Source organism: Ctenopharyngodon idella, chromosome 20 (genome assembly GCF_019924925.1).
Source record: "Ctenopharyngodon idella isolate HZGC_01 chromosome 20, HZGC01, whole genome shotgun sequence".
NCBI classification, from domain to species: Eukaryota; Metazoa; Chordata; class Actinopteri; order Cypriniformes; family Xenocyprididae; genus Ctenopharyngodon; species Ctenopharyngodon idella.
The window spans coordinates 10,363,844-10,376,533 of NC_067239.1; the positions used below are offsets into that span (position 1 = coordinate 10,363,844).

Sequence of the window (12,690 nt, forward strand, 5' to 3'; positions counted from 1 at the left end):
CCTGCAGGATTTTAACTCAGGGTACACGCAGAACTAGCAACCTCCCCACCCCCCCTTTTTTTTTTTTTTTGCTGTCTGCAAAAAGCGATTAAATCAATTATTGCGTTGGTGGGAACGATCTAATGCTGTACAAATCAACTGATCGACTGTCTCTTTCCTGTTCCCCACTTAGAACATCTGATGCATGTAACTGCACTCTGATGCTTGTGTAGATAGATGCTTAATGAAGTTTTTGTTTTTTTTTGTTTTTTTTACGTTATTTCTGAGCGGCTTTGTCCTGAAATGTGCGTATTTTTTTCAGAGAAACATGTGATTAACGAAAAACGAAGCCTCACTTTCTTTCCAGTCACGTGAATGCTTCACTTTGTATGAACCAAGACCACTACTGTATGGAAGTTCAAGTCCATTTACTAACATTTTAAATATATAAGCCTGTAGCCTATATTATATTATCATATATTCTGTCATATAAATAGTATAAAAACAATAAAATAACAGCACAATTTACTTGCCTCAAACAACTCAGTAGATATTATTAATATTATAATTATTATTTTTGTTGATCCATTTAATTTATTGCCACAATTTAATATGTGAATTATATTTTCAGAAAACTAAACACATTTAGAGTCGTCAGGCTTTTATTTGTGCTTAATGGATAAAACAATGGAGCTGCGCACTCAGGTTTATGGCTGCTGTAAATTTTACCTGCTACAAGATGGCACTGTTTTCGACGCTCTTGATTTGAAACTTTTTACAAAACATTTAGAGAAAAGCTTCAAAGATTTAAGAGGCTTCATTTTCCCATCCCTACTCAATAGTTTTAGGCCTTTTGCAAATGTTTCAATTGAATTTAACTGTTTTAGAGAGCGTTTACTCATTTTGAGCCCGTTTTTAAACATTAACTATCTGTAATGTCATTGTTCATGTGTGGAAAAAGCAACGAAACTAAACTAACCAATCAGATTTCTTTTCATCCATATCCCCCACGCCCACCTATGCATGCACATACACACTTTACAACACACAAACGCACACCTTTATTTATTCTCATTTTCTCTTGCTTTCTTAATATGACATGAGTCATATTAAGAAAGCATGGCCACACTGGCATTCATAAGCGATTTAAAAAAAAAAAAAAGAGGTGGAGGCCCCGCCCCCCGGTTACCGGTGTTGTCACATGTCGATTAACCGGTGGGAAAATTTTCTCACCATCACATCCCTACTTTATTGCATTATATTTATTTTATTTTTTTATTCTTATTAATTTACTGTTGTGTGTTACCCTGATGTTATTTTGTGCTTGTATGTATGACCCTGTATGCAGATAGATTTTAATAATCAATTTAAAAATTATGTAAAAAAATAAAAACTGCATTAATTAGCACCCTCTCATGGTACGCACAGTGCGTATAGCCGTACGGCTACAGGCACCACTGCATGTGCACTAGGTATTTTTTTTTAATCTGATTGAGTCGGCTTCAAAGGTTTACATATTATTTTCATTTTTTTAACACATTATTTAAAGGTACACTGCAACTTTTGGCCACTCTAGTGGTTAAGAAAATAAAACTGCATGCATTTTGCGGAAGCATTTTGGTTTTGCATCGGCTTTGCGTGACTGTACGGATGAATATGGTTCTTTCTGAAAAGAGAGACAGCGAGATTATTCTACTGCTCATAAAATATCCTCTACTAGGATTAAGAGATATAACCAGTTTAGATGGAATGGACCTCAAGCTGACTAGCTGAAGACGTTACTATAGCTATACCCATTAAAGGTGCAATAGGTGATTCTCTACAGAGACATTTTTTGTTATACTGGTTAAAAGTCTCCTCATATCCTGATAGCAATCACTATGTTAATCAGTCTAAATGTATTTTAATAAATTTATATTGTCTGTGGAAGGCGTTGGACCATAAAATGTTCATCCAATCATTTCAGTCCAAATGAATACAATGTCCTACCTGCCTGTCAACGTATGTTTTTACATATGCACATATGTTTTTACATATGCACATCCTGTTTGCGCAGACATCATACGTCACATTTCATGCTATGCAAAGTTTATGTAGGCAGTCAGTCACAGAGCACCGCAAACAAACAGCAGCCACATTTTACAGTTCCTAACAAATCACAACAACATGCTGCGTTCATGCCATACCTACCAGGATTAAGAGATGGCAACCCGTGACATTTTAACCGGAGCTGTTCATGTCCTCAGACTCTGAATAATGTGGGTCCATGTCAACAGTATCAACACCGAAATGAATCTGCAGCAGTAAGGTACAAGCTCTCTAAGTTGTTTACGTTCATTATTATTGTAATGTTATGTGCTTTGAGACATGAGCCAGTTTAACACCATCTCTTGTGATGCTTTGCCGAGAACAGCTGTGTTTGTGTGCCTTCATGGTGTTTTGGAGGAGGCGTGGCTTTGAGACGCTCTGAAGGGAGGGTGGGATGTTATGATTTGAAAGCTATCTCACTATTGCTAGCCTCTCCGAAAATGTCCTATTGTACCTTTAATTGACATGGTACTTTCTTGAATTCTAGCACAGCACTACAAAAACCAGTGAAATGGCCCTTCACAATAGATAATGCTTTACAATGAACTCTGTTAGAGAGCTGCATGTGGTAATGTGTCTGTTCAACAAAATACTATACTTAATACCATACTATACATACAAAATACCATACCATACTGTTGAATAATAAAAACACCACCATCTCTACGATGCTTTTAAAACACTTCAAATCCCCCAGTTCTCACTATCTCACTATGTTGATTCTTGTTTTGTTACAAGCTCTTTCGTTTTGTTTTCGTTTCGTTCTCTTTTGCCAGCAGACTCTCATCTGTTCGACGTTTTTTTTTTTTTTTTTTAAACTGGTGATTCCCCGGAGTTTCGAGATTTTTGTGACAACTAAATTATGCTGCTGTGCTGCTCCCATACCATACATGCGTCAGATTACTCAGAGCAACTTTTTACTATTTATGGATATGACAAGACATGCACGGGTGAGTGACGTATGTTTGCAATTAACTGTGAAAACCATCCTGTCATGTCTAAAATATAAACACTTATAATAGGCTTATCATAGTGAATCAGGGTAAGACAAAAACATGTTTTGGAAGAAGGATTGATGATATATTGACTGATTGATTTTGTTCATTTTGAAAAAAATAAATAAATAAATTACATAGACTTTCACTCATCTTTGTAACACAAATGAAGATATTTTAAATATTCCCTCATTATTTTTGTTCATCAATTGAAAGTCAGTGCCACCAAATTTTTCAATAGTAATCCAAAAGAATCAAGAATTTTCTGAAGAGACTTAATTGTATGATGAACAGATTTAATTTAGGCTTTTACATATAAACATTGATCAACATACTTTAAATATGGTAAACAGAAGCTCAAATGTGCATCAAGCAAGCACATTTGAGCTACTGCGAGAACCAGTGAAGACTTGTTCTTGTGCACACATGAAGGCTTTTAGTCCAGGTGAGCTATCACTTGGATTATTTACACATTATCATGATGCCAAGTATTAAAAATCTATACTTTTGGGAACTACTCTATTTTCACATTAGTATTTAGTAGTAGACTAAGTACAGATATGGAAATTTTAACCATATTGATAACTGATCATTTTTTTAAGTTATGGACAATAATAGATATGATACTCAAGTTTTTTAAAAAATATATATTTTTGAGAGTTACAATAAATTGATTAGTACTTTTTAGGGCTGCACAATAATTTCAAAAATCATAATTGTCAATTATTCCCTTGAAATTGTAATTGCGATTATTAATTACAATTATCACAATTACATTGAATGATGTTTTGAATAGCTTTATACCATTGTTTGAAGCAACTGCATGCCATATTTTTATGTAAAAACAAACAAACAAAAAAAAAAAAAATACAAGCTGAAAACACTCTGAAAACAGTTGAGGTCCTGTGAGTGTTAACTTCTGGCTCAGTCTTGAATTAATGATGAAGTGCATGTCACTAACATTAACTGACCCACAATCTGATCCATAGACAAACTTGGAAGTTAGCGGTACTTAAGGTAACTGCTTTATGTGTTGATCATTCATCAGATATTTTAAGGTATACAGTTTTATGTTAGTTTGACAAAGTTTCTTTTTAATAATCAGAGGGACCCAAAATCCCTTTAATAGCTAAAAACAAGAACAAACAAACAAAAAAAACAAAAAAAAAAATATTTGAAGTATAGATATAAAAATATATATTTCAAGTACAGCAAAATAATTAATTTTCCTGCTTTTTTTGTGTGTTTGTATGTGTTGGTGAACTACTGTTACACCAACCTGGAAAGTACGACAGCATTTTAGTGCCACGTAAAAAAATAAAATAAATCTAAGATTACGAGAATAAAGTTTTAGCAATTTAAGATTAAAGTCGTAATAGGCTATTTTGAGAGCAAGTCAAAATTATGAGAATAAATTATAAAATAAAGTAGTATAAAAGAGCATCTACATAATACATCATCAGCTTTGTCTTCAGGAGCCGTTTGTTTTGAACGTGTGAAAAAATAAAATGGCCGTGGTGGTTGTCAAGAGACATCTGTGGTTAAACCTCTTGAGGATCAAGGAGAATGAGAAATCCTTTCTTTTTGACTAGCCAGTCTCATCTTTGAGCCTCTTTGGCACCTCCGTTGAGATTTTGGTCATGAGGTTCAAGGAGGCGAGGGTACAATCTGCTGCCTTCAGGAGGTTTATCCCTTGCAAGGTTGAGTCCACATCCTCGACCTCCTCTAAGCTTTTTGATCCATCTTCAGGAAGTTCCTGGAGACAGGAGCAGATGGCTAATGTGGGTGCTTATGCCCCTCCTCCAGGGAGTAGGGGGCAGAAATGCCACCCTGGCAAAAAGAGGAGGCAGGACCTCAGCGAAGGGAGTTACTAGAAAGTGCTCTGAAAGGGTGGCTGAGTAGTAATTCAGCATTTTTCCCCCACTCACGACTCCTCTAAGGAAGATTTCTTTGGGTTTAGGTGAGGTCCTGTGAGCGTTAACTTCTGGCTTAGTCTTGAATTAACGATGAAGTGCATGTCGCTAACATTAACCGACCCACAATCTGATCCATAAACAAACCTGGAAGTTAGCATTACTTAAGGTAACTTCTTTATGTGTTGATCACGGTGAGATGATGCAACCTCATGTGAGTTCAGTTTCCTTTATTAGTCACTGGCTCAATAAGGTGAAAGGTCATGGTGAATCCTTACGATCCTTACTTTTTAAGTAGGTGATTACAGCTTTGCGAAGCCGCTTAATCTCTTGCCAGTGCATGTAGCACCCATCGCTATTGAACATTAAGCAATGAAGCTAGGCAGTATAGCATCAATCCTACCAGTCTCTGGTACTGGTTGATGTAATTATTTGTCAAACAAACTGATGAATCATCATGTCTTGTGTTCAGTCTCATTTGAGCCTGAAACTAGTAAATGTGACAACATAAAATTACACCGTCTTGCTGTCACTAAGGCCAGCTGTTATACTTAAGTATTCTGAAGCATTCTCGGGTTGAGCACGCCTTCTGTGAGGAAGCTCCCCTCTTTTTATAGCAGGTGGCTACTATAATGCCCTGTATGGGACGAACTGGAATAAGGTTGGATTTGCTATTATCTCTCCACCTTGGTTAGCTCTCTTCCTAACATAAGTTGGGTTCGCTTCCCTTAGCCAGGATGCACGGGTGTGGCTTTATTTCTGCCCATTTTTATGGGCTAAGAGTTGGGGTTTCCCAGGCAGGAGAGAAGTTTGTAGCCTGTAATGCTGGTCAGAGGCTAGCATTTTGCATGCACCCTTCAATGTTTGCTTTAGTGTTCTAGCTCAGGCACTCTCACACATGTCCTGCTTTTATTTCTCTTCTACTGTCAAGGTATCAAAACGGGCCTCCCTTTAAAGGAAGATCAAGATGAATGGGACTAAGGCACTTAAATATCCTTGAGTCTAATTTATCTCCCCTCCCTATTTATGTTTGAAGGTAGGGGGATCGCTCTTGGAAGCGCTCGACTCTTATATAGTCGTCGAAAGAACATTGAGTGAGTGCTTGGCTCTCAATGAGCATTTGAAATGCCCTCCCCCCCAGTAGAGTTTGAACTCTCCTGTAGTAGCCATTTTTTTGAGTAGGGTAGTTGACTATGTAAATAAGTTGATTGCTTTAACTCAGAACGGTGTCAAGTTGTTCTCAGTTAATGCCCTGTACTTATTCACCCTCCTTTCCAAAGAGAGTAAGGAGTAGGCTTCCCCCTGATATGGGCAGCAATAGTGAAGTTGTAGCCTGGAGGCTAATTGCTCTGGCCCTTTGTAGGCTTCCTTTTTATCTGCTCTTGAAACACCCCTTAGAATAGAACAGAATGAATGGAACCAAATGGATAACTCACATGATTCCTTTGGTTTTGTTTATTCCCTCTCCAATTAATGTTGGAGTTTAAATTAGGGATGTTGTTTCTCTTTAGAAGAAATACTCGTCTTGGTCCCTCCTTGTTATCAGGCCACTGATTGTGGACCTTAGAGTGTGTTTGTAAAGATAAGGATGAGCTGTTCTCCCCAGTCATGATGGGGTCTTAAAGTAGAATATAAGCTCCCCTGTGATCCCCTCGGGTTTTGAGTCCAGGTGGTATAGTTTTTAGCCATGTTAGTCAATGCCTTACTCTTGTGTCCCTGAGGCTCCCCCTTGTAAGGGCAGCAATTAAGGTTGTAGCCTGTAGGCTAGTCAGCAGGCTTTCTTTCTCATCCCTTAGGGTAGAGCGGGAAGAATGGAACCTGTTTGGGTAACTCACATGACTCCCTCTGTTTTGTTTCTGTCCCTCTCCACTGTTTGGAGCTTTAAGAAGGGATGTCCCTCCTTTTTTGGAGTTCTCCTTTTTTAAGTAGAGTGCCTTCTCCCAAGGTAGGGTTTGATTTGCTTTCCCCCAGTTTTGGGGTTGTTAAACAGAATATGGCTCCCCTAAAACCTCTTTGGGGTCGGAGCCTGGATATTGAGATCAACTTGAAACAATACTATGCATTGTTCTCATGTTCCTCTTTCCCTAGCTTGGAGTAAAGATTGGCTTCCCCTTGGAAAAGCAGCAATATTAATACTACTAAACTATGAGGTTGTAAGCATCCCTAAGGAAAAATGCTAACCCTGTTATGATGCTGTTCTGGCATTAACTTAGGATAGAGCAGGGTTAACGGGACTGTGTATACTCAGTTCCGTTTTTCTCCCCAATAACAGTTGGGTTCTGAGGCAGTGCCTCACGTTCCCCTATAGCGGGTATCGTTCATGACTTCAGTGGACCTATGCTCGGAACACCTGGCAAGTATGGCAGTTGGCTTACGGTGTCCCATCTTGTTATAGCAGCACTCAATCGATTAGTGCTTAAGGTCTCTGAGTGGGTCTCAGATACGCAGGGTTGAGCTCTCTCTCCTATAGCTAGTATAGATAATGTCGTTCTACTTAAGCTCCCCTGCAGTTTCCTGAGTTGAAATGGCAAGAAAGCCTTTCCTCTAGGTCACGCTCCACCAGTCAAGCTGAGGGCATTCCCCCATAGCATCAACTCTAGATTCCGCGTCTCCTTCCCCTTCTCAGGAAACCATGGTTACAGTCATAAGATGTTTTTGGTGTCATAACCTTTTTTATAACGGTTACATGGGTCAAAAACACAGAAAACAATAACCAGGCCTATTTGATTTGATTTATTTATTACTTTTTTGTGGTTGTGGCTCAATGCTAAGGATTTTTTCTACTGGCCTGGTGGGGCCAAATTTTTACTTGCTTGTCCAAATCTTTCACAGACCAGTGGAAAAATATTTAGCGTTGAGTCCTAAGGTGTTTCTGTTTGTGTTTTTTCATGACACAGCTGTCATATAATTTATCCTGTGGACATACTGATTGATGTAAACCAAAACTACAGAGCAGGAGAAACATAAAACCATCTGATGGTTATAGAATGAATGGACTTAGAAGCGTAAAAAATACTGTATTGCTTAGACCTTCACATTTGTATTCATGATTGTTACTGTTTCTCTTAATAACAGTGCCAGGGTCATTCATACTGTGCCAACTGAGACATTTTTATGTCTCTTTCATATGTTGTAATATATTGGATGAAAGAAAGAAAGGATGAAAGAAAGAAAGAAAGAAAGAAAGAAAGAAAGGAAAGAAAAAGAAAAGAGAATTTTACCATTTTCTGCAGTGATTCTATTTTTTTCATTATAATTGTGATATGAATAAATATTGCATGATGTAATGAGCTGACATTTGATTGACTTATGTGATGCTGCTTGTCACGTTGTGGGGAAATCCTAAGCGATAGACGCACCAGGTCTTGCCCTCAGGCTCAAAGACCTAAAGTAATTGGAGTTGGTTTAATGGCAGAATGAGGCCATGGTAGTGGAACCATAACCTACTGAACCCAGTGTGGAAGACGAGTACAACCAGCCCCCACAAAAAAAAGATCTGAACAGATGGAATCCTTCAGCAGAATATTATATATTCCAGAGGGACCGTTTTGGAGGTTACACAGATAAATGACTCCATTAGCATGTTTGGTAGAGGTAATAGCTGTGACCTTTTAAGATCACCTTATCATATTTTTAAAAAAGGAGCCTGCTTGAATGACTTTGATACCTTTGACTTTCATCTCACATGAGCTTGTGCCATTTTGTGTGCATTATGATGCAGCTTAGTAGATCTACTGTACACATGTACACAGCAGGGTTCCCTGCTAAGTGTGTGTTTACATGTATTTGTGCATTAATAAAGTGCTCTGCTTATTAAATAGGTTGAACTCTTAGTAAACATTCATTGTGTGTGCATGATTGCTCGTTGGTAATGCAACACACAGCTGTGTGTTGGGGCAGATTACTGCGTATCTAGAGAGTTGCAGATCTTGCATTTCTCATGTTCATCTGTAATTGAGTCATTCTCTTTGAGCACTCGTGTCTCGCTCCGGCAGACAGCCGACTGAAGGTGACCGCGTGCTAATGGTGGCCAGTATCCATGGCAGCGTCTTCTTCAACAATACATCATTGCAAATGTGGGTTTGAGAAAATGGGTGTGTTTGCAACAAAATGGAATTAAAAGTAAAAATCAAATTAATCAAAATTAAACAATTTTAACACTATTCAAAATATTCAGTATCATATGATGCAGCCTTTGTTATAGGATACAATTGTTTGTTCACATAGATGTTTGAACGTTCTTATTTATGTTCAAGATTTGAGGTAAATTATCCATTGTCGCTTACACTATCAAAATAATGCAGAAATGATATTCAAATGGAAATTAAACAATTTTAATATTGCAAAAAACGCACAAGTAAAAGAGATAATCGAGTTGTCAGTCATGACTTCGCAAAAATAGAAACCATTCCAAAAATAGAATCCCCTTATTGCTCATTGTGTATCGCTTCCGTGGCTGGTTAGGACAAAAGCCTCTGATTATCATGGAAAATATACCTTTTATTGCGGATTGCATCTGGTTACGACAAGGTGTGATTTTTTTTTTTTTTATTGTGAAATCGCCCATCCCTAAATACCAGTTTACTATGATTGGTAATTTTTAAATGTGACTCAGATGGTTGGTGCCACATCCACCATGTTGACATTGTCATTTGACCTCTGATGCCAGCTATGTAGCTGTTACTGTACTGTGACCCCATGGGATAGTAAAGTGTCCATTCATTCAGAATGCCAGTGGAAGCAATAGGTCATTAGCCTTTAAAGGGATAGTTCCAAAAATGGAACTCACCCTTGTGCTGTTTCAAAATCGCATGACTTTTTTTCCTCTGTAGAACATAAAAAAAATATATTTTGAGAAATTTCATTTCTCTTTTTGTCGATACAATGGAAGTCAGTTTTAACCAAAATGATTTGGTTACCACTATTCTTCAAAATATCTTCTTTTGTGTTCCACAGAAGAAAGAAAAACATACAATTTTAAAACAACATGAGGGTGAGTAATTTATCACATAATTTTTTAGTGAACTACCTAAGTACCTAACCTACCTAACTTTTACTGGCAGTGTGCTGGTTCAAAAGCTAGACAGGCACTATAAACCTTTCTGGGCCAGCAGGGAAATTCATGCTGGTATAAACTGGTCTTTTCAGCATGGTTGAACTGTGTGATACATCTCTTTTGTTCCAAAAATAGTGAGTTCACTGTGCATGGGGCGGTTTTCAGTAGAATGTTCAAGAAAACATGGGTTCAGGCTCCTTTATGTGAATAATGAGGCATTACATGTTTGTGGTTTGAATGTTGCCAGTTTTCCATGCTGGCTTGCTCATTCCCACTGGGGTTATACGGGTCAGTGTTAGACCTGCTTTGGGCTAGCAATGACATCACTGTGTTTTCTGCAGGGAGAACTAGATCTACTGCATAGATAGCTCAACACAGATGCATCTCTCTCTCGCTCTTGCATATCTAAATATCCAGGTATTACTCTCTCTTTTAGCGCGTTTTTACTATTACAGCTCTAAGGTTAACTAATCGTGAAAAGTGTTGCATTTTATTTAGATTGTGGCATGAAAGGTTGCAGAGATTAACATTGTAGCCGATCACAGACATGTTGAGTGCATGAAAGCAGTGATCTCGTCATTGCAACTCAATTTCTGTACACTAACAAATGCTTTCATCTTCACTAACAGTGCAAACGCGATATAACTAAAAGATTCGTTGAATAAAAGAGGAGTTTTGCGCGTCAGTCACTGATAAACTCGCGCTGTTTGATTGACAGCTTCAGCACACGCTGCTCCAACGATTACAAAGGGGGCTTTCTTTGAGCTTTCTTTATATAATTTGATCACCGTTAAATAACAGATTATTTTCATCCTACTAAGAGAAACAACGCAAGTTGACGTTTAGTCACTGGTTTGATTTACTGACACACAGACAAAGATCATCTGACTGTACATGAATCATTAATATCAGATCAGGCATCAGAATTAACACAGTTACTCACATGTTGTTTCGTTACTGTCAAGTCCAGGCACTGCACAATATTTTGTAATCCTCAACGGCATGTTTATTGCTTGGTAGCTCGATCTGGTTTAGCACTACATATGTTACTTATGCGCGATTTGGTGGGTGGGGCTATACAGGCAGTGATGAAGTAGGCGTTGATCTTCTTCTGCAGAGGAGGTGCTTGCTGCCCTTTGACGTCATAGATCCCCACTTTGTAAATCCTTTCGTTTTCTGGGTCTGGTGTCAATTAAAGCTTTTATTGAACTAACAAGGAAGTTTTCAGCTCTAAAAATTACAGGATATTCTTATAGTATGATGACCTCTTATATGTCAAAAGCTCAAGGAAAATTTGATTTCTCATGTCATGACCCCTTTAATGTTTAGCTTGTGGACTTCCTAGTATCAGTCTAGGATACCAACGGACTGTCAGGTGCAAGAGTTTTCTGAAAATGTCAAGATCCAATCTGATTGGTTGACTTTATGCAGTCAGGGTGTACAGTAATTATTTTTATTATTATTATTATTAGGAATTGCTCTACTTCGAATTCAAATCCAAATCCGAAATGAATCGCATTTTTGAGGGCCTAAACATGCTCAAAAACTTTTAAACATGCTAAAACTCATGAAACTTTGCACACGCATCAGAAGTGTTGAAAATTTACGTCTGATATGGGTTTTAGAATTAGATGTGGCAAAATAGCTCGATAGCGCCACCTTCAAAATTTCAACGAAGTGCCCCTCGCGCTACGTTTCACGTACAGGTATGAAATTTGGTAGACATATGTAACAGCCCAATACCTTTTGCGAAGATATTGAGTTTTTACTGAAGGGCGTGTCCGTGGCGGCCTGGCAAAGTTTGATGTTTTGCCATGAAACAGGAAGTTGTTGTAACTCGGGCATGCAATGCAGATCGGCCCCCAACTTCCTGTTTTATTAGAGTCCTGGCCTGAAGACATCTACATGTCATTCTTTACGCTCTAATTCACCCTCAGAAACACATTTAAGTATGCCATGAAGTACCAAGCATGCTAGAAACACATGAAATCATGCAACACTTGGCAAAGTGCTAAAGTATGTGATTAACGCCACAAAACAGGAAGTTGCTGTAACTCAGGCATACAATGTCCAATCTGCTCCAAACTTCACGTGTTTGATAATAGTCCTGGTCTGAAGACATCTACATGACAATATTCAGTTGTAGTCAAAGAGCCATCTGCTGGCAGCAGGTAGTGTGCCACATAAAAATGACTTTGCCATATTTCTCCTAAATTTACCCGTTTAAACGTCTATCAGCCACTGTTCACTGTTTTCCTAAGGCCACCCGGTGGCGGTAAGCCTGTATATATTGCCTGTATATATCTATGCAGGTGGAGTTGGGGGAGGTGGAGGTTTTCTTAAAGTGCACTGCAAATTGCTACAGCAAACGTGGACCAAGTATTTAGAAGTTGAGAAGCAAGCTCATTGGCTACTGATGCAGAAGAAATTGATCAACTGTGTCCTATAGAGAACGATGTGATTGCAGGCAGATTGAGTTAAGGTCCTATCAGCCTGCGCCATCTAGAGTTTTATGACAGAACTTTGCATTTGCATTTCACGCTCTAGCTTGTTTCCTAACCTAGCTTTCTACTAAACGTAGAATGGCATTTAGCAACTTGTTAGCTAATGTTGTGCTAGTTTGGTTGGGAGGCTCAAACAAACACTGCAAATACTTTTT

General features: G+C 38.2%; 1 protein-coding gene across 18 annotated transcripts in view; it reads left to right on the top strand.

The window, feature by feature from the left end:
- nrxn3b (neurexin 3b) overlaps positions 1 to 12,690 on the top strand; it is a 375,053-nt gene that overhangs the window by 37,834 nt on the left and 324,529 nt on the right. The gene's annotated exons all lie outside the window — the stretch shown is intronic.